Genomic DNA, 23237 nt, shown 5'->3' on the forward strand with positions numbered 1-23237 from the left:
AAACTGCTCCAGCATATGCTTACAGTCTCTGTGCTGCTGGGTTGTCAATTTGGGAGAGGGTACAACTCCCTCCACTGACCCATCTTGCACATTAGTGGAGAGGAGGTCGGGCACAGACTCAGTTTCCTCCTCCACACCCTCATCAGTGACAAGTAACATGGTCATGTCTGCCCTGTCATGGTGGGGTTTCAATCTATTCACATGCAGGACCCTGTGAGGGTTTCTGGGGGTGCCAAGGTCAACCAAATAAGTAACCTCACCCTTCTTTTCTAAGATTGGATAGGGCCCACTCCACCTGTCATGGAGGGCCCTGGGAGCCACAGGCTCCAACACCCACACCAATTGTCCTGGAGTATACTCAGGCATAGTAGCCTTTTGATCATACCAGTGCATCATGAGCTCCTGGCTGGCCTCCAGTTTCCTGTTTGCCTTGTACATGTACTCTGCCATTCTAGATCTCAGGCCTAGCACATAATCAAGCACTTTGTCCTTTGCTTCCTTAAAGGGCCTCTCTAAAGACTCTCTTAGCAGGCTCAATGGCCCCCTCACAGGGTGTCCAAACACCAACTCAAAGGGACTGAAACCAACCCCTTTCTGTGGCACCTCCCTGTAGGCAAACAGTAAGCATGGGAGGAGAACATCCCATCTCCTCCTGAGTTTCTCTGACAACCCATTGATCATGCCCTTCAGGGTTTTGTTGAATCGCTCAACAAGACCATTTCCTTGTGGGTGAGAGGGGGTGGTGAACTTGCAGTTGACACCACACTCATCCCACATAGCAGTCAGATAGCTGGACAGGAAGTACGTGCCCCTATCTGACACCACCTCTTTTGGAAAACCCACTCTGGTGAACACACCAAGCAGTGCTCTAGCCACAGCAGGAGCATCAATGGTTCTAAGAGGTATGGCTTCAGGGTATCTAGTGGCGTGGTCAACTACCACTAAGATATACCTATTCCCTGATGCAGTAGGTGGGTCCAGGGGACCAACAATGTTCATCCCCACCCTTTCAAAAGGAACCCCAACCACTGTCAGTGGTATTAGGGGAGCCTTTGTCTTGCCCCCTGCCTTGCCACTGGCCTGACAGGTGACACAGGAGATGCAAAACTCCTTTACCTTTTCAGACATATGGGGTCAGTAGAAATGGTTCACCAACCGGTTTCATGTCTTTGTCTGTCCCAAATGTCCTGCCAAGGGAATATCATGACTCAAAGTCAGGAGGAACTCTCTGTACTTCTGGGGCACCACCATCCTCCTGGTGGCCCCTTCATTGAGGTTTCTGGCCTCAGTATAAAGCACTCCATCTTCCCAGTAGAGTTTGTGAAACCCATTGTCCTCCCCTCCTCTTGCTTAGAAGCAATCTGCCTCAAGCACTCAAGGGTGGGACAGTCACGCTGTGCCTGACAGAACTCCTCTATGGAGGGTCCACCTGCTCCTGTCAGTTCTGCCAAATCTGACAGCTCTGGCAGGGATGGAGTCCCTCCCTCAGAGGCCAGATCCTCCCCATCATGGTTAGATTCTTCCTGCATCTCTGGAGTTCCCTGGGCTGGCTCACCAGGCCCAGTGCCCTTGTCCTTGGATGCTTGGCCCTTTGTTCCAGGGTCCAAGTGTCCAGCCCCTCCCTTCTGGCTAGTCTGTGACCCAGTCACAGCACATACCCACTCAGGGAGCTCCAATATTTTCATATGGAGTCCTTTCTCCACCTCTGACCACACAGAGCCTTCAAGATCATTGCCCAGTAAGCACTGGACTGGGAGCACCTTTGACACAGCTACCTTCATAGGGCCTGTCACACCTCCCCATTCCAAATCCACCACAGCCATAGGATGGAGTTTGTTAGTGCTGTCTGCATAGGTCACCTGGTGAAACTCACCAGGTAACAACCTCTCTGGAGGCACCAGTTCATCCAGTACCATAGTTACACTAGCCCCAGTGTCTCTGATAGCCTCAACCTCAGTCCCATTTACTTTAGGCCTCTGCCTGTACTTGTCCATGTTTGGAGGTAAGACAGCAAGGGTTGCAATATTCACCCCACCCAGGGACACTAAGGTTGCTTCCACCACCTGACTACCCCTCTCTGGGGCACCATTCTCCACCCCTACACCGACACTGGCAATCCCTGTGGATGGCCCCTTAAGGGGGAGCTTCTTGGCGCAGACAGCATCTCCCTGTTTGTGCCCTGGCTGGTTACAGTCAAAGCACTTACCCACCTTTGAGGGATCAAAGAACCTAGCATTCTTTCCCTGATACCCCCTCCCTTTGATTTTGGGTTGGCTCGGGCCCCCCGTGCAGGTTTTTGTGGGTCTTTGGAGGACTCTTGGTTTTGACCTTCCTCTCCCTGGGCTTTCCCCTGGGGAGGGACCTGTTCTCCTTTCTTCTGGTCACCCCCCTGGTGCTGAATGGAAACCTGAGTTCTCACCCACTCATCAGCTGCTTCTCCCAGCTCTCTGAGGTCTGTCAGCTTAGAGTCCACTCGATACTGGCGTAACTTCTCTTCTGCACAATGAGTCAACATATGTTCTTTCAAAAACAAATGATACAATCCCTCATATGAGTCAACTGTGTTACCAACAATCAAGCATTCCAGTGCCTTCACTGAAATGTCCACAAAGTCTACCCAAGACTTTGAACTCAATTTCTGGGTACCTCTAAACTTTACCCTGTACTGCTCTGGAGTCAGACCAAATCTCTTGACTAAGCTTGCCTTCATCTGCTGGTATGACTCTGCACCCTCTCCCTTCAGGGTCAGGAGCCTATCCCTCCCAGCTACTAGAATTAACTCCCACAGGAGTGCACCCCAATACCTTGAGTGGACCCTACTCATTTTAAGGGCCATCTCAAAAGCTGCTAGCCACTTGTCAATGTCATCCCCCGCAGTGTACTTGGGTGCTATGCCCTTGGGAAGTTTATGTTCAAATCTACCACCCCTGGATATCTCAACATCCTCTTCACTTTCGCTGACACCATTCCTCTTCTCCTCCTCCCTCTCCCATCCTCTCTTAGCCAGTTCGAATTTCTCCTTCTCCAAGGCAATCAACTCTAATTGAGCCTGAAGCTGTCTCTCTGCAAGGGACAGTAGTGGTACCTGAATAAGAGACCCTTCCCCCCCTCCCACCACCTGGAATCCTATGGCTAACACTAGAAAAAATGGAAGAGGCATCATCCAGCAACGTTGTCTTCTTAATCTTGTTGGAAGCAGGCAGCCCCCTAAGCCTACACTGTACCCTAAGATCACCCACTGCGAACTGGGACAGTTTAGCCAGGTCCAGCTCCATGATTCCCTAGTTTTGGGTCACAATAACTAGGCACAACAGACTTAGAACAATTTGGAAAAATCAAAACAATGGATTAAAAACAGTTTAGTCCAAATTCCAAAAATCAAACTCAAAAGTTTTGTTCTAAGGTAATTTAGAGGATTTTTACAATCTCAATTCACTTTACTGAAAGGAGGTGTATGCTTTAAATGCAAGTCCTCATCCACACCGCTGAGCACCAAATGTTGGAAAGTGGGTTATTGGTAGGGGCAAATGTAGGTCTGCCACTGGCAATAAGGCCACTAACACATGATAGGACCCAGCATAGGTCTTAGAAAAGTACTCCTATGTTCAACCCTTGGTAACGTGGCTGCGAACAGACAGGCTTAACTTCAAAGACAGGTATGTAAAGCATTTAAAAACACCATTTCAGTAAATAATTAAGACACAACACAAAATAAAAATCCAACACCAATTTATAAAAATAGGTAATATTTTTATCTTTTAAATGACACCAGAACGAAAAGCATCCACTGTAGGGAACCAGAGATATGAATTTTTAAAGATTAGTCACTTTCTAGTGCTTAGAAACCAACAGTGCCCCTTTTAGTCATTTAGTATTCTCTGACAGGGACACACCTTTGGAAACGGTTGTGGAGAATATCTCACCACTGTGTAGCCTTCTCCAGCAGGCTAGGTCCAGTTAGAACTCCTTCCTGAAGTTCTGCTTGCGGGTCCCAAAGTATCCAACACACAGTCCAAGGTTCTGGAATCTCCAAGAGGGTCCTTGAAAGTGTGAAACTTCAATTCCGCAATCCACTTGAACAAAACCCTTTCAAATCCACTGGTTCTCCAGGCTGGGGATTCTTTGTGGGGATGTCCAGGTGAGCTCTGTTAACCTGTAGCTTGCAGGGAATCTACTTCTTAGTGTTTTTGTAGCAAGGTAATCCACAGGGCTGCAGTTTTCAGATGGTGCAGCTTTCAGAGGTCAGGCCTTAGAAGTTTTTTCACAGCAGAACTTTGCAGCAGGGCACGTCTTGCTTCAGTAAGAGTGAGTAAAAGAAGGGGGGGGGAGTGGCTTTAGTCTCAAAACACTCCCTAAAGCTTACCTCCATTGGGATTCTGGAGCTCTGTTGTGGTGGACAATAGAGTAACTTGCTGGGATTTCCAATACAATATCTGGTGCTGAGCTATCGCTCATCCAGGTCTCCGTGAGAAAGGGAATTCCCAAATGTTCCTTACTGAGGAGCTCAAAGATGTGCAATGCATTTTTGTGGTGAAACCATACATTTATAAGCGCACATGTATCCATAACAAATTAGCAAATTGACAGAACTTTCTCCCTTTTTTGATGGAGGATTCGGACAAAGCTCCTAAAGCTTGCAACTCCAGCTCTTCCAATGACCCTTGTCCACCACAGATTCTGACTGACAAAACTTTATTTTTTTTTAAAACAGCTTATTTTGTTTAAACATAGGAGTGCTCCTTACACACATCTCTTTGCCAATACAGCAGACATAAATCCCACTCTGAATTTCCTTCTAAATGATTCTCTGTGTCAGGCCATTGTCCCTAGCTGCTGGAAAGAGACCAGGTTGATTCCATTGTTAAAAAATCCTACAGTGGATAAGGCAGTCCTGGCTAATTATAGGCTGATTTCTTTGTTGTCAACATTCTCAAACATCCTTCCTAGAGAAACTGGTGAATATCCAACCATCCAGACACCATGATGCCAATAAGTTGCTGAATCCATCACTATCAGGTTTTCGCCTGGGATACAGCACTGAATCCACTTTGGTTGTGATCTCCGATGCGCTTAGACTGGCTGTAGACAATGGGAAGAATGCTGCCTTGCTGTTATTAAATCTTTTAGCAGGGTTTGACACAGTATGCCATCCTACCCTGATGCAAACTTTAAGTGGCATCGAGATAGGAAGGACAACGTTGGCTTGGTTGGGATCTTTTCTTTCCAACAGACGTCAGTATGTATGGATGCCACCTTTTGCATCAGACCCCCAACCCCTCAAATTTGGAGTTCCCCAGGGATCTGCCTTGAACTCCCAACAATGTTTAATGTATATATTTCCCCCTTGGCAAACCTAGTGTGATCCTTTGAAGTGCAGGTTTCTTATGCTGACGATACGCACATTCTTCTGACATGCGAGGCAACATCTCTGCTGCCTGAGATAGATTTACTGCGTGTCTGTCAGCAGTATTCCAGTGGATGTGCTGGAGTAATCTCCAGTGCAACACAAGTCAAAAGGAAGTGCTGTTTTTGGTTACCCTCCCCCACTTTGAGATGGTGAGGTTTGGCCTAGCTCTGTCCCCCTCCCCCAACTCCAACCACAGTGATGCAGAACCTGCAAGTGAAGTTTGGAAATAACATGCCCCTCAAATTTCTGGGACACACAGCCATCTTCAAAGTGATTACGCTCAAAGTTGTTTAATGCCATGCAGAGTACATACTACCCGATTCCTGAGGCCATGTTTACCGAGCTGGAGAGCGACATGCTTTCCCTGCTGTGATGTGACAGACACCCGAGAATAGCCCTCTACATCCTTCAGTGCAACCCATACAATGGAGGTATTGCGCTCCCAGGCGTTAGGTCCTACTATTGGGAAACTCACCTAGTGGCAGTGCACGATTGGCTATTTGCACCCCAGGATCACAATCAGTGCACTGGCCGAACATGTCTCCACTACGTCTATGGGGGAGTGAGGGACTACGACAAATGCTGCCGGTCACTCAAGTGGTAATAGAGACCTAGCGGATCGCCACTGGTTGTATAGGTTGGTCAGGTAGGTTGACACGAGAGACGCCGCTCTGGGACAACGTGTGGTTGAAAGAAATTAGGAAACTATGAGGGTTTGGAGCCTGGGATTTGTTGGGTATCCCACGTGTGGGACATTTCCTTGAAGGTGGCATTCTGCTGCTGTTTGCATCTCTACGGCATGACTATGCAGTGCACAACAACCAATTCCTGAAATATGCCCAGCTATGCCACACGTGGAAGGCAGAGGGCATTGAGACGATGGACCTACCTGAGTATGCCCTACTGGATGGAAGGCTGTTAATTGAAGAATTATCTTCTAAGGCCATTTACCTCACATACAAAATACTCAATAACCACATGCCAGATAGATTGGCCAAACTGAGAGAAAGGAGGTGCCTGGAGGTGGGAGACCTGGACGATGTGGACTGGGAGGTGGCCCTGATGCACCTAAGAGAGGTGGGGATAAAACCCCACCTGCACCTGATCAAACTTAAAATCCTCCAACGGGTGTTCTATGACAAGTACCGGCTACATCCCATGGGGAGGAGGACCTCCCCGGAATTTCTCCACTGTGGGGGAGGAGGGGTGAGGGGTTTTACTTCCATACCCTCTGGCTTTGCCCGGTTATTCAAGTATACTGGAAGCAAGTGGTGATGGAACTGAGTCGGATGGTGGGTGAAACCATTCCACTTGATCCGAAGTACAGCCTGTTAGGAGTGCCGGGTGATGCAGATATTAAAGGAGCGCAGCCCTACAATTTAGGGCTGGTGGTGGATAAGTGTGATGTGGAGCCATATTGAGGTCGGTGCCTGACACCCGACACTGGTGGAGTGGAAGAGAGAAATGGACCTCTATATGACAGTTGAACGAGTCACATACACAAAATCTACAATATCTGGCATGGCTGGTTGAAGCACTATGATATTCCTCTTTTGCCAGAAGCTGCGACTCCCCTGTCATAAGTGTACTGTGGTGATGAATGGAGGAATGTTACTGCAACCATTATTGCAATTTCTTCTATATGTGAAAATATCATATTGTGTGCTTTTTCTGGCGGGAGTGAGAGTGTGCCCTTCCCCCTTCCTTGCTCAATGTTTATTGACAGTTGCGCCTTCAGCACCTTATTTACAATGTTTACTGCATTTTCTGTGAAATGCTGTGAAACACAAAACCAAATAAATATATATTTTTTTAAAACATCCACAGCACAACAGGATGAACAACACCTTAACAATAAACAGTTTCAGTAATATGTCTGCATATTGTTAATGAGCCAGCAAGTGGTTCCATATCACAGAACACTCATTTACAAAAAAAACACACACACTTGCATGCCGAGAACTTCAACCACTACTAGGTTGCATGCTTGTATTAGCCAGATAGGGGCAGCAATGCAGACATAGAAAATAATTCAGGGGTGATCTACAACAGCAACTTGTTGCCAAAGCAACTAAACTCAAAAAAAGCTTTAAGGCCTTAAATATGGGTTATGGGGCAATTTTACTGTTTCTGTGCTGTTAACTCTCCTCAGTACCATACAATTATGAGTTAAAATTCCATAGAATGGGGAGTCGCTACAAGGGACCCATTTTCCCAGCTGCAAAACAGCACGAAACCCCTTTTACATGTGGTTTGGCCGCTTATATTTACCACCTTCTCTAAGCTCGTGGTAAAGGTATCCATGGTAGGTGTTTTGAGTGGGAGGTGAGGGACAGCGTGTGGGAGTGAAGGGGATTTATATTATTTTAGGAGGGGAAAGCACTGTATGCTGAACCCGTTTACGCACGAAAGCATGATGAGACTTGGCTTCTGTTGGAGCCAAATTCTCATTCGATTTTTCTGAAACTCTGGTCCAGCTCTTCTACACACATACACAGACATGCCGATTTATGATTTTCAGCATGCAGGTAGCTTTGAAACAGCTCTGCTGTTCATTTTATGGTATTCCATATGATATAGTCTGCTTAGCTGGTCACTGCACTGGATTGCCCAGTCTGAGATTTTGTGTACAGTTGTGGTCCTGACCTGGCATGGTTGGAGGGACAGTGAAGTGGACTGATCTGTTCGGATGGACATTTTCTATTATCATCCCATATCTAAGTCTCTATGCGAGGTGTTTAGAAGTGGTCAGCTTGTGTATATATATGGGACCTGCACTGAATGGACTATGTTAAAGTCCTACATAATTGTCCAGTAATGTGTGACAGATCTCTTCAGTTATTCCATGCCTGTTCATTTGGTGATGTTTGACTTACAGTGCTGTTGATGGTCAATCCTCATAGCAGACATGTCTAAGGTGAATGGAATAGGTATGTTACAATTTGTTGCATTGCATTAGGTGTTTGCAAACATTAGAATTGTGAGCAGTAAGTGAAACCACCTCATAACAAAGTAACTCAGTTTTGGTGGAAGGATTATGACCCTGTGTTGTACAATATATTTGTTGTGAGTAGTCAGTGATTGTGATCCTTATATGGTGTGAACATTGCTTAATCTCATCAACGTATCCATGCCTACATTGATGTGTTATTGGTTCTTTGATCTCAGAATTGCACCAATGTTTGCAGTCTATTATTATTTATGAACACTCCATGGTGACCATAGCCAGAGGCTCTAGTTTTATTACTATATTATGGTATATAAACATTACATTATATTTTGTGTACTTTACATGATTTGACTTTGTACTAATACTGTTCATATATTTATATGTTTAAGGTATTATTAAGTGGTGTGTATTCACAACTCTGAACATTCACGTACTTATTTGAACTAAGAGCTAACAGTTTGGATTTATACACAGATTTTGGCCACAAACTAACACATCAAATTAAATATAAAGAAAACCAATCCCATTTTCAAGTCAATGAAAGTAGTTTGGGTCTTATCCTTGCAGCTTGTACCAAGAATTAGCCCAAGGAATAATATGAAAGAATTTTTTAGCAGAAGACATAGATTTGAGCGGGCCTACAATGCACAAAACACTTAAGTAGAAACACAGGTTGAGCCTAAGCTTTTTAAACAGTGGACAAAAGTGCATCGGCCTATCAATAGTAGCCGCAAACAAATATCCTCTTCAGAATAACTTCTATTCGGCCAATAGAAGTTATTATTCAATAATTCTTTGGACCTGATTTGGAGTTCAGAGGCCAGCGGCGTGTGGGTGGGGTGGTGAAGGCACTGACGCTGCCACCTTAGCCTGGCAGGCTGCTCGATGTAGACTGGATTGATTGGTTGGAGCCTTCCTGCCCTGATGTGGCTCCTGACTCTATGGGAAAGCTGGATGAAGAAAAACAATGACAGCAGGTCCGCCATGATATGATGGCTCTCCCAACCGGGTTCTGTCCTCAGAAAAACATAACTAATATCACCCCACACACTGGGAGTTTTCTCCAAGCACGTGTCGAACATTTCTCAACTTTCTTTTCATGGAACAATATAACTTTCTAGGACAGAATGTGCTGTGGTGGGTATGGTATCTGTGGAGCATCCTAAATTGACACCATTCTTGCTAAGCTCTGGTTTGCCACCGGGGTTTTCCCAACAGAGGATCCAAAGATGGATCCATCATTGGAAAAACTAAACTCTCTGGAACGCTGAATGAAGTGAGAGAACTGAGAGGAGAGCAAAAATTTTCAGATGCCCCATTTCTATACTTTTCTAAATGACCCCCCAAGTCTAAAACACGAAAGGTTATTTTTAATAGAGACATGTTTCCAGAAAGTAAAAAAGTAAAAGCGCAAAATAGCTCTGACTCTTCAGATTCCCCTAGCAATAAGTACCCGAAAACACCTGGCAGACATATCTGGACATTACAAAATAAAACTTTTTTTACATGGTGAGAACAACAGAATTCTTATACCATCTTGTCACTTCAGGATATCATTAGTAATAGCACATGTCAAGGCAGCATACTCATTAGACAAAATCCATATCCATAAAACAATAGAAGCCTGATAACAATGTCAACAGCATAAAGTAAAGACATCCCTTAATATAATATGCAACCAAAAATCGATTGTGGCAGACCCAAGTCTTTACAAAAAGCATTTCTCCTCCACTTGTGAGGGCATGCGGGTAAAATGGTACCACATGTCACTGATATAAATAATGCCCCCCATTTTGGAATTCTCAGTATTTGACGAACTGGTTTGCCACCTTATTTACGACTGAATAAAAAAAGAACACCATTTAACTGGGTCTTACAAGACAGTCTATATTCCAAACTACTACATATGTCAAAATAAATCACTAATCTTGAAAATGTTTGCTAGCTTAACAAAACAAAAAGCCAACATCTTTGAAATATACATATTTCAGTTTGTAGGCTCCCAATAAAATGAGCTAGTGAGTATCAAAGGATGACGAGAGAGTAGACATCATAAAGATAAGGAAGTGGAAACTTGTGCAGAGTGCTTAATTTGAGCCGGTGGTCGGCGGTGGGTGGTACAGGCACTCATTTTTGGGGACCAGCACTTATTTTGCCTCATCAGATATTGACCATGCACAAGAGTGGAAAGAGGAAAGAAGGAGGAAGAGAAAGACCGAAAAAACAGCACAAAGGGGAAGGCAGGGATGGGCAAGAGTGAGATAAAGGTCAAGGCATGCATGGTAGTGGATTAAAGAGTCCTGAGGTGATTTTGTTAATAGCACTGCCGGAGCAGAGATTTGGGCACCAGCACTCATTCTATTACAAATGAAGCACTGCTTGTGCAGGTGCAATAACTAGAACAAAGCAAACACAAGAAGATGATGGACGGAGCGTTGACACTTTTCACTCACCCTCAGTCACAGATCTGGGTTGAATCCATCATCGTTCTTTAGCTCACTTCGCCACCCCAGTTCAGACCCAGCTATATACAAATCAGTCTGGACCGTGTGCCTCATGGGAACAGTCCAGCCTGAACTGCCAAGCCAGGTCTTCCCTGGACCGGAAACAAGCATCCTGGGACTGGTTTCAGAGTAACACCCCTCATCAGCCAGGCTAGCTGGAATCCAGCGGCAAAGTGAGCAAGGGACCCACGTAACTAGAACAAACACGCGGTATCTTGTATACACTGCACTGTAGCCTATATATTACGGGTGTACAGAATTTGCTTTACGCACTGTTGAGTTGTGCAAACCCCCTTATTGAGCCGTTTGCTAAATGGCGAGGTTTCCAGTCTTTTCTTCCAGTTATATTAACAGCAAAGCTTTCTTTTTAATTTCACCATCTCAGTAGGTGAAATCACGAAGCAATCATAGTTGGAGATCAAATTTGTTTAAAAATATGAACCGAAGTGAAACCGTTGTCAGAATTACAAGAAGAAAAATAAGTCATTCACTAGGAAAAGAGGTGCAAAGAATAACATTCAAATAAATTCATTTACGTGTTAATGATACAGCAAAATGAATTTCTACAGCACGCACACTAGAGTGAGGTAAACTCGACCGCAGCTTTTGGTGGCTCCTGCTAGGCCCATTAATACCGCTGTGCCTGGCGGCCATCTTATGACTTGGCCTTACTCTTGTTGTTTCTTAGAGAGGGGGCTTTTTATGAGCTGTGCTATTTTTTGAGCCTTTAGGATGGGCTGTGTTCGACCTGGGCCTTCACTGTTTCTGATTGACCTCTTTTATTGGAGTCTAGTCCTCGTCGTTGAGGATGGTTAAGATACTCTTTGATAAGTTTCCTCGCCTCTCCTGGTTTATTTAGAAATGAAGGAAAGATATCTTGGGTTTGTGAGGAAGACCATATCCTGCCTGGGACAGAAATGCTTTGTGGGACTACGTGGTCGGGTCCCAAACATACAAAGAAAGATTTGTGTGAGATACAGATCAAAAGAGATCATCACCACTGGTCAGAAGGTAGAATTTCTAGCAGGTTTCAAGACGGAGGTGCAAATGAGACCCTTGCTCCAAAACAACATTTTGCCATATTAATCAATAATTTAATTTTATAGGGCATTTCTGTTATTGTATATAGTTGTGGGCTGTCATGAATGGTGCAAATTGAGGGAAATGTACGGTGTTCTACAGGCTAGAGTCTCCGCAGTGTGTGTGTGTGTGTGTGTGAGGGTGCGTGTGTGTGTGTGCGCGTGTGCATGCATGTGTGTGTGTGTGTGTAAAGGTGTGGGGGTGTGATTGTGTGTTGCTTTTGTAATTTTTTTTACTTCATTCGTCATCTGGGTTTTCACTATTTAAATGTTTTCTACTTTATTAACTTTCTGTTTGTTTTAACTTTTCAACTGTTTTTCAATGGTCATTTTCAACTATGAATGGCTCCTACATGGCAACCAGTTTCCTCCTGAAAGATGCAATCCAGCATCTTTTCCATATGTATGCCAGGCTCCCTCCTTGCAGGTCAGTCACAGCAGCACTTCTTTTAAAATCTTGGTCCAAGCTGATTCCAAGGCTAGTAGTTAGGTAGATAGTTTAACAAAACAGGGGAGCGATTCAGTTAAGGTAATACAGAGGCTGGAATCTATAATACTAACAAAATCAAGGAAAGTACCTCTGACACCATAAATCCGTTTTACTTGTTCCTCAGCGGTCTTCTTAATTGACCCTGGGTTATATTTATTTACATTTTCATATTGATTGTTTTGTTTATCAAAAAGAAAGTTCCTGCCACATAGCACATTAAAACATCATCCTCTTGATTTTTTATACAACACAAGCTGTTTGAATAACAAATGACAAATATACGTAACGTGAAAGCTATTTACATGACATACATATATGTAATTTGTGACCAAAAATAAACATATCCAAAGAAAAGGAAACTTTTTAGCTTAGTGCAGTCCTACTTATTTACATACATCAAAGGGACTAAATTTCCATTGGTCCTCAAAGTACAAGAATGCAATAGGTCCTAGAGAGGTCAGAGAGATATTTCACAACACTTCAAAAATGAGCATGAACCATTCTGCTCAAATACGCCTAGTGTGGTGCAGGCAAAATTATGTCGGAGTCAATTGTAACTCATTTGCACTGGGATGCCTCCTTTGTTACCCCCGGTCCGGCCACCCAGACAGTACTCGGCAGGGTTGTTCGCCAGGTACTCTCTGCTCCCAGGGATGATTCCCATTAGAATCTCTAAGCTGCAAAGGGAATGTTAGGGTGGGCGAGGGATTGTTTTTCTCAACCAGGTGTATAGGTTGGTGTGGGTGGGGGAATGGGTGGAATTGTTTGTTCGGATTGTTTGTCTTTGGCATGTTTTTCTTTTCCCCTGAGGATACACCCACAGTCCGCAGATCATATCTCTTCCAATCGCACTTTCCTTGATACATCACATGGGCTAGCACATCTCCTTCTCTTCTACCCAGTGGTACTATGACCACCACCACATGCATAATGTGGAACATTCGCGGCCTTAACAACCACAGAGAGGCACTCTTGGTCCACGCTTATCTCACTAGACACAAAGTTGACATTTGCTTCCTGCAGCAGACTCATTTAATGTGTTTGACAACATTGGGGCTGCACTCCCGATGGTGTGGGGAATTGTGCACCTCATCCTACTCCAATTATGCTAGAGGCATCGCCATCATGCTGCGTAGGGTGCTCCAATGGCACCCCTCGCAATCCCTAATTGAAAGTGAAGGGCGTTATGTTATCCTAGCTGGATTATTACACAAGCAACCAGTAATCTTAGCTGCCTTCTAAGGCCTAAATACGAATGATCCAGAGTTTTTCTCTGGGGTCTGCAGGCTGATCTTGAGTCTCGGCCCCCAGGCTATAATTTGGGGCAGGGATTTCAATGTACCTCTGTACGACTGGCTCGAATGCTCTGGAACCTCCAGGTTCCCACACCCCAATGCTGCACAGACACACAGTGCAATAATACATGACAACTGTTTACAGGACATCTGGAGACACACACACATGATCGCTTTGAAAGGTACAAGCATATCAGTGCACCTTAATGCTTGGTCCAGAATAGACTACTGGCTAACCTCTAAGGATGGCCAGAAGTGGACCACCAGAGTGGTCCATCTCCCCCGCACCCTCTCAGACCTTCTGGAACTGCAGCTTCCCCAGATGGCGCCCCATGCGTTCACCTGGTGGCTGCCGCCGGATGCATTGCGCAGTGCCGTATTGTGGGAGGAGATACTTGGTGCCATAGTAGATCTCTTTGCCAATAACTTGGGCTCCGTGGATCCACACAATGGGAGGTCTTCAAGGTGGTAATTAGTGAACCATGCATCTCTAAACAATCGGGAATCTTGAAGGCCATTTGTGGCTGGCTCACCCGACTTAAGGAAGATATTCGGTCACAGAAGGTGGAATATTTTCGTTCCAACGATGTCACCATACTGGCCCACATTCGGGGAGCGCTGTCAGAGTTCCATAAGGAAGCTGTTCGGGAAACCTATTACTTACATCGGGGAGTGAAGACTCAGCGGTTTACGGGCTGTGTGCCCACCCGGGTAAAACACGTGTCTGCTGCGCAAACCGCATGCTTCCACATATTTGGTGGAACTATTGGATGAGGAGTCCAACACCGCCCCCTCTCCTCGGGACCTCTTATGCTTATTGTCCACCTTCTACTCCCACTTATAGACAGCTACCTCAGTTCTGGTATCGGCTAAGCTAACTGCATGCTTTGACACCATACAGCTGCTATGGCTTGACGGGGCTCAACGCGAATACTTAGACTCGCCTATCACCACAGAGGATATAGAACAGGTCATTATGAGCTTACCCAGGGACAAGGTGCCCCGGCTCATGGCCTGACAACTAGCTTTTACAAGGAGTTTGCCTCCCTGCTGGCCTAGCAACTCCTTGCTATTTATACAAAGATACTCCTGACTGCGGCTGACCACAGGTTTAGCACCTCAATCACAATACTCACTTAGTAAAAAGTCCTGTGCAATAAACCTCCGAGTCCTGCCGCAATTAGGTCTCACTGGAATCCAGAGACATAGATTGAAGAAAATGGAGAGAGCACCAAGGATGAGGTCACACTCTGTTCAATATAGTCTTTTCAGTATCTTTTATTCTTCTTTTATATAGCGGATGACAGGACAACAGCCAACGAGTTTCGTTCCTTTTAAAGGAACTTCATCAGGGCAAAATATTGTCAGCGAAAGGAACCAACTGTATAGAGAAAGAAGTAAGCGGTCCCACAATGAGGGTAGAGTAACAGTAGATTCTGGCCAAACTAATCAAAATATTATCAGCAAAGTGATCCAACTGCATGAGAATAATAGTCTCACAGCAAGGGTAGAGTGACAGTAGATTCTGGCCAAAGTAATCAGATAGTAATATACAAAGGGATTCAAACTTATTAAAATGATGGTAGACGATCCCACAGTGCGGATGAAGTAGTAGTAGACTTCAGCCAAGTTAGTCCCATAAGCCTTATCACTATTTATCTGCCGGGCATACTCACTACCGCCACAAGGAAGGCTTATGGGACTAACTTGACTGAAGTCTACTGCTACTTCATCGTCTACCATCATTTTAATACATTTAAGTCTTCGGGGGACGAGACTGTGCAGAGGGCACACTCTGACCAGGATGGCAATCAACCATCCACCCTAGCGTCGCAGGAGTGTATTGTATGGCAATCTTGCCGGAATATGCAGATGTAATTGAGTTTGTGGTAATGTCACGGCCTGCATGCTGATCATACTCTCATGACAGCATGTTGTAAAATGACTGTGTGTACACAACACAAGGTCTGAATCCTAGCCTTTGTTTTGCATTCTCTCCAACTATCCTTCAAAGAGGAAATGGGCTACATACACTCCAGACTGTGTTCTGTGGCTTCCCACCCACTTCCCTCAGACCACTTCCTTGATTCCCCCCCCTCCCTCATGTACCTTCTTCCCAAAGCCCTTCACCCCTTCCAATGAGATTCCTGTTGTTGAAATGTATAGTAATCACGTTAGCCAGAAGTAACGTAGAGAGGTTTATTAAGGCTACATGGAGGACAGTGAAGGTAATGAATAACTCCCACAGCAGCTGCAGCTCAAATGAATAATGCCAGCACAGTTGCTAGGAGCCATGGGACATTCTTAGAAAAGGGTAGAACATATACAGTAACAATAATGCAAAGTACAAAAGGTATAACAAAATGTTATTATGTTCATTGATAAATGCAATAAAAAAAGTTGGGGAATTATTCATTGCCTACAGGGCCTTCACAACCTCTGGGTCTAGGCTTTTCAGAGGCCTGATTTGGCCATACGAGCCGTCCAGGGCTCTGTGATCAGGATAGTCCAATTTAGCAATACAACCTAGGTTCAGGAGAGCCAGAGCTGGAGAACGCTTGTTTAATTAACAGATCTCCAAACTCTGAAACTCTTTTTTGCTTCCGCTCCCTCAGAAAAAATCTCAAAACATTTTAAGTCAGCATGTGTTAATTTGTACTGTATTAATGCTGGGTGACCCTGGTTGGGTAGCTATTCACTTTATAAAAACTAAACAAACATTAATGTGCGTTGCTTATGTTCATTTATTTTAGCATATTGCATGAATGATGTCAGATGTTAGTCAATTGGTAGCAGTATGAAATAGGTTTGAATGACCTGGATATCTTCAAGATGTCTCTCCACTTATACAGTACCGATATCCCTCATGCTCAACCAAAGTGAACAAGCCAATCTTTCATGGTTTATAGACCAACTTGATGCTTATTTTGAATTGGTAAATAAAGGGAAGTGTAGACAAAAGAAGGTCCTGTGAGGCCCTCTTTTCATTTCAATTTCATAGAACACTATTATTGCCTCCTACATTTAATGTAAGATATGGAGTCTATGCCTGCAGTAAACCTTAGCATTAAAATGACCATGTAGAAAAGTATGCAACAGTTTTTAATGTTTTGATCTGATAAACCTAAATAAGATCAAATGTTAACAAGTTGTATTGAATAATTTCGATTAACCAGTGGTGCAAAGTTGGCTATCTCTCTGTGTTTTAAAGAGGTTGAATAGTCTAAGTAATTTTCAATACTGTACTTTTCTCTCAAACATCTGGTGGCATTCTGCCTGGTGCACCATATGCTTATTCGTTTTCAGCACATTTACCCTCTCAGCATTTGGACTGGCCCGTCTGTCCGAGATGCTAGCACTAGGTGGCCTGGAACCATGCCTGGAAGATATGCTGGTAGTGAAACATGATAAACATTTTGCTTTCCTCTTGCTCAATGACGGCCACTGTTCCAATGTGCCAGTGCCAATATAGCATTCGCTATTTTTTCAGTATGGTGTGCACCTCGAATATCGAAACCAGAATATTGTTGGCACAGAACAACAGAATATTGAATTCTAAATATCAACAGTTAAGTAAGCATATATATAACTTTGGTGAAATATATATATATTCAAGGTATGTAGAAGTGGAGTTAGGAATAGTAAATCTATACTTTCTCTATATGCACTTATCTTTCGATATTTTCTATCGCGATATTCTGTCCTCGACATTTTTGTGTCACGATAATCTGGGGGGGTCGATATTCAGCCATTTTTCTGCTAGCCTAATCGAATTCGCCATTTTCCGTTTGCAGTTAAGCTACCAGGAGTTGAAAGTTGGAAAAACATCGGCAATCCCATTTATGTAAAACTAGTGGCCATTTGAGGAACTGCTGTGGAACTACTGTGGAACATTTTGAACTTTTGCTGTACTAACTATTTAGGGGTGATAGGAGCATAGATAACTTCGCTCTTGAAATGGGGTGACAATAGTGGTGCTGTTTCGGCACTGCTCTGCATAGATGGGGAAGTAGCATATGAAGCTGAGAGAAAGGTCTCTGTGTTACGGCCTGCACAGCATCCCATCGCATAGTCATTGGTGGCTTTTATTGTACAAACAGGTGGGCAAGTTTGTAATAGTCTATTTCCATTGTGTGGTAACCCAGGCTTCGGTAGCCCAGAAGTGCTTTGCAGACTCTTTGAAGACTTTCTAGCTCTGAAAAAAAGCTGCAATGTCCACATACCTTGCAACATTTTTTTTATTTGTGTTCAAAGAATTTTATTGGAATTTTAAACCAAAGGAATATACAAGTTCGTAAAATATAATAAATGATACGGGCTAAATAGGACAGTGAATGTGTGGAAAATATAAAGGTCATCCGTAGGTAGATATAAAACAAAAGTCAAATGGTAGCATTAGGAAAACAAATAATACAAGAAATTAGAAAATGTATGCCTATATAGAACAACAACATATCCATATATTTAAAAAAATGGCAAAACGGTACATAAACAAATACAGTCTATGGTACTGTTTGTGATACATGGCTTCTTTCCCTTCAGTCTCTACACAAATCCCTCGGATATTGTTTGATTATATAAACTGTATTAGTTTACATACCTTGCCACATTTGAATGAGATTGCAGCAATTATTTTTTCTTGTTTTAGGAAATCCTGCTAAATAAGATTCAGTCAGTGAACAAAACAGGGTATGTGACAATAGTTGCCTTCTCCCAGCTCAAGGACATATTACTGACATTGCAAGAATCAACATAAGCCCTGGTGTACGTTTTTCAGGATTTTGGCACTGGATTTCATTAGGGTGTTGACAACTGTGTGTGACTGCTCCGTTCTGAACATAGCATAGGTACATGCCAGTGAATTCTCTGCATGGCAGTTAAGCTGGTGGTTGACCAAGTGCCAAGCACCGTGAAATTAGAATAATATGTAGTGATGCCGCTGTATTCAGTTACAGTACGCTGCTCCACATAAGTACCCGTTGAAAGGTGAAAGATGTTCATCACGGACTCCCTTGATGCATTTGCCCTATTTATACATTTGTACCTGTTAAATGTAGGCATAGTGTCCGGGCACCTACAATTTTGGATGAATAGATTCTGTGCATTCACAGAATATTTTTGTAAACGCCCTGTAGGGCATGTTACAGGTTCACTAGGACAATCACGAGTACTTGGTGGGGCTGGATGTGACCTTGTCCCTGCTTGTCATATTATCTATAGTACTGTATGCTGACTTTCTCCCTTGTGCATCCCGAGGGCCACAGACTTGAATGTATGTTTGCTGAAACTCAATAAAAATCTGTTTAAAAAAGGACAATTAACGCATTCTCGGTAAAGAAAAAAAACTTGATGAAGGTTAGAATTTTTGGCCAGTGCCATAAAAGAAGGCTGTAAATGTCCAACGTCTTTTTGTGTGACCGAAATGCTTCTTAATGATCTTGAAAGAGCAGGGGACAGATATTTGTAAAACTTCAAGGTTGCTGACATACTTTGGCTTGGTGTCCTCAAAATTAAAAAAAAAGCTGGCGGGACAGCTTCTACGACATCATTTTTCTTGCTGGCTATAAGAAATCAAAATTAGGACTTTTAATACCTGTCGGCTTCTCTCGGTGTGCATATGTTTCTGTGGCATGTTTGCCTTCAATGTTATGTGTGAAAAATATATCTTCCTTGGTTCCCACCTGTCAGAGAGTATGCAAAACTTGGGTTGAAGTGGCCAGGATCTATTGGGAACAAGGTTCCAAAACTTTTTCGAGTTTTTGAAAATCAGGTACCTTTTTGTGAAAAAACAACCGACCCATGGCAGTTACTGCAAACCTTGAGTTCCATCAGGCTAAAAGGAGAAATAAGCCTTCTTACCACAGTGCCTGCTCCCTGATACAAATGTAAATGTATGCAATTTGTTAATCAGCAAATATAAAGTCTCTTTGGGAACTAGTGTGTGGCTTTAATTGATGGAACCATTTGAGGCTTCATGGTAACAAAGATGTAGTCTTATTTGTCCTTCTAAAGAAATCTTTTTTCTTTTTTAAATTGCATTAGGTAGACAACTTTCTTTGCATATTGTGCTGTAGCCAGTCTTAAACTGTGTGCAGTATAATTTTAAAATAATGACTTGCATATTCACAGTGTGTTCAGTCTGGTGGGCTGGGACCTCATAGCTCTATAAATACACATGTAACTGTTTTCCACTGCACCAAACAGGATTTAGTCCTGTGAGTGTCTGATTACACACTGACAGATGCAGTGATTGGATTAACCAATTGAGCATTAATTACATCAGAGTAGAGTCCCCATTCAGTACTATAAACTGCATGTATTTTTCAATTAACATGTACACATTATATTTTGTAGGCATTTATCTGATTGTGAAAGGCCAACAAGATAGTTGCAGAATATCCTCTTGTTCGCTATGTGTGTGGCTCCATCCAACACTTACTGTCCCTGTCCTCATTGTGCCCAGCCTTCTTTTTATGAACTTCAACCACTGATGAAAAATACAAGGTGGTCCTTGCTCGTAACAGTAACAAAAATATCCAAATCAGGGATCTACGGTTTCTGACAGAATCAAACTAATACATGCACTTGGTGTTTTGGAGGATATCCTGAAAAATTCAAGGGGCTTTAGACCCTAGGATCTATGGTTGTGTGAGGACTGATGGTTGACGTTGTGCATCAGCAGTGAACAACTGCTGTCTGTTGCTAGATTTTTGAGGTAACTATGGTTGTTTGACACTTTCCATTTCTCCTGGTACTTCACTTTGAGGTGAACATTTAGTTGAGCAGTGGCTTGCTTTCATTACCTTCTTAATGGTGAGATGGTGTTGAATGATTTCCCTTTTTGCTCAAATCACCACCCTCACATTGAGAAGTGTGAGAACCCATTCTGATAAGCCACAGGGCATACAGGCTATTGGGCCCCAAGCATGGTGCATGGGGCCATTTCCCACTGATGTCCTAGGACCAATTCTGCTATGGCTGTGCTAATAATGCCAAATACAGGCTTTCGCACCTGATGCTCAGGGTAGCAAGGGCGAGCAGTCACAATCTTCTCAAGGACGTAGGGCCTGATTCCGGGTATGGCAGTCTTGACACTGCTGTAGTGTCAGTGACAGTCCGACCGCCGCCTCCTTGCAGGTCCGACTGCCCGATTATCAGTGGGGTGGCTGAACCACCACAAGACCACTGCAACCGCCAGGATCTTGGATCCCATAGCGTCTGGAAAGCGTCTACCTATGGAGGTGGTGCCGATGCCACCACCGCAGTGGCGATATTGACCTTCCTTTCTGACGACCGTTTCATGAGCCATGAAAATATAGGCATAAAGACAGAGAAGGGACCCCAAACAGGGCCCCAGGGCTATTTTGCATAGTGGAGACTGTGCATGGGGGCACATGGTGTGCCCACCTCTGCTTGCACTGTTGTGCATGCACTATGTAGATTAAGGTATCCCTTGGAGAAACTATATAGCATGATAATCAACCATCTCTTCTCCACTACACCTTTTTACAATTTAAAACACAACAGCTTTAAACACAACAACAACCAATCATATAACTGATTGTGTACTAAGACACTCACTTGACCTGTTAAAACGTATTTTATTAAAAACACATACGGCTACACTTTTATATTTTGTTACTGATTGAAATCGGGACATAACCAATTCATCAGCCCCCTCACCTCGATATATATTTATCTGGCTTCTATGATCTTTATGTTCTTGAAGCCTCTTTCTATTTCTTCGGCCTCTCTGCAATTACCATTCTTCAGCTGTTGCTCTTTTTATACAGCTGCACTCTGTTCAGATCTAAAATCAAATAACACATATTTTATCAAAGGCCTTCCCTGATTTTTATATCCTATATTTTCAACTGATAAATTCTCATACCTGGTTCCCGTGTTTCTTTTCCCAGACACATTTTTTACTCTCAGCGTTTTTCGATATCCTGGGTCTTGTACAATCCTGTGCCTCCTCTCACTTGTTACGCTGCATATTTTTGGAACGAAAAAGGGGGAAATCTATTTTAGAGCAGAGACGGGTAGGTCTCTTTCGGGGTTACGGAATATCGTTTATTTAAAATCCCTGACCCCATTCTACTAGCTTGAATCGAGCATTCCCCCGCCCGCTCGTGTCGCCCTGTTCTCCCTCACTGCTGGCTACGCTCTTACCTCTAATCTTTCAGCGTCCCTCCGTGGAGTCTGTTCCTGTTCATTTGTGTGTATCAGAGAGCCCGATGGATCTACCTCTGTTTAAATAATGCAACCTCGCCTTTAATTGGTTCCTAAATCACGTGATCCTATTTTAGCATAAACCAGTGGTGTCTCTGCCTATGTTTACCTGGAAACTAAATCTTCAGTATTTTCCAATTTTTGATGCTTCGTAATGTTCTTCAAAATTTCACCTTTTTTTAATAGTGTGTTGAGTACGGTTCACGCTAGCCATGTCACATAAATTGCGATATATCGCAGTATATTGCCAGTTTCTTTTTATAACGGCTGTTCTTGACCTTGACATGTGCTGACTCTGCCTTGCTATACCCGAAAGGTAAACACATCCCCGTTCCTCACTTATTTTTTTTCCCCTAGATTGGTGATTCTCTTCTTTAGTCCCCCTCCCCTCCCTCGCAGGGGGACCCGATTTTTTATAGGTGTTTTAATAATTCCACCCTACCTTTCCAGCTGTTTTATTAGTTATTTTACCTTCTATCGTCGACTATGTCATTAAATGGCTAGAATCCTCATCCAGTCTTCCCTAGAATTTAATCCAGAGTCAACTGTATTGAGGAGGCACATGTGCCATTGTTCTCTTCTCTTTCTTCTTGCATCTAGATCCCCTCCTCTTCTTTTCACACTGATTTTTTCAAGAACAAACCACTGAAATTGATTACAATCATGGTTTGCTCTAACAAAGTGGTCTGTCAGTGGGGCATTTTGTTTTTTGGTTCTTATCGCCGATTTATGTTCTAAAAGACGAGTACGAAGCTCTCTACTCGTTTCCCCCACATAACCTAGCCCACATGGGCAGGTAAGTAGGTATATAACGTTCTTACTGCGGCAGTTATTCAAAGTTGTCGCTGTCAGTGTTTTGCCTGCATATACCATACTCTTAGCTTCAATACATTGGGGACATATGGAACATGTTCCACACTTGTAGTTCCCCACCGCTTTTTGTCCACTTAAGGTTAATTGTCTTTCTGATGTTACTTTATATATCGTCACTAAAGAATTTTGAATTGTCTTATCTCGCCTGAATGAAAATAATGGTTTTTGCAGTTGCGTTGTCACTCCATGGTTTAAGATCTTCCAATTCCTGTTCACTATGTTTTTGATTTTATTGCTCATAGTGGAAAACTGGCTTACAAATACAACTCTCCCTGTTGTTGTATCTTTCTTCTCTTTATTCGTCTCCAGCAGACTGAATCGATTATAAAATCGGGCTCTTTTGAGTGAATGTTTAATCAGTCTTCCAGGATATACCCTGGCTTTTAACTTTTTCATTAAGATCTCTG

At 43.4% G+C, this 23237-nt stretch overlaps 1 long non-coding RNA gene across 2 annotated transcripts in view; it reads right to left on the reverse strand.

Annotated features, from left to right (window-relative positions):
• Positions 1-21941, reverse strand: part of LOC146866431 (uncharacterized) — a 43545-nt gene extending 21604 nt beyond the window's left edge. For both annotated transcript variants that reach the window (XR_014976806.1, XR_014976805.1), the window contains exons 1-3: positions 21898-21941; positions 21617-21715; positions 21409-21535 (exon numbers count right to left, since the gene is read on the reverse strand). This is a non-coding gene — a long non-coding RNA (uncharacterized LOC146866431). The remainder of the gene's footprint in view (positions 1-21408; positions 21536-21616; positions 21716-21897) is intronic.
• Between the last annotated feature and the right edge of the window lie 1296 nt (positions 21942-23237).

The sequence above is a fragment of the Triturus cristatus genome, chromosome 2_1, assembly GCF_964204655.1.
Source record: "Triturus cristatus chromosome 2_1, aTriCri1.1, whole genome shotgun sequence".
In the NCBI taxonomy this organism is placed as follows: Eukaryota; Metazoa; Chordata; class Amphibia; order Caudata; family Salamandridae; genus Triturus; species Triturus cristatus.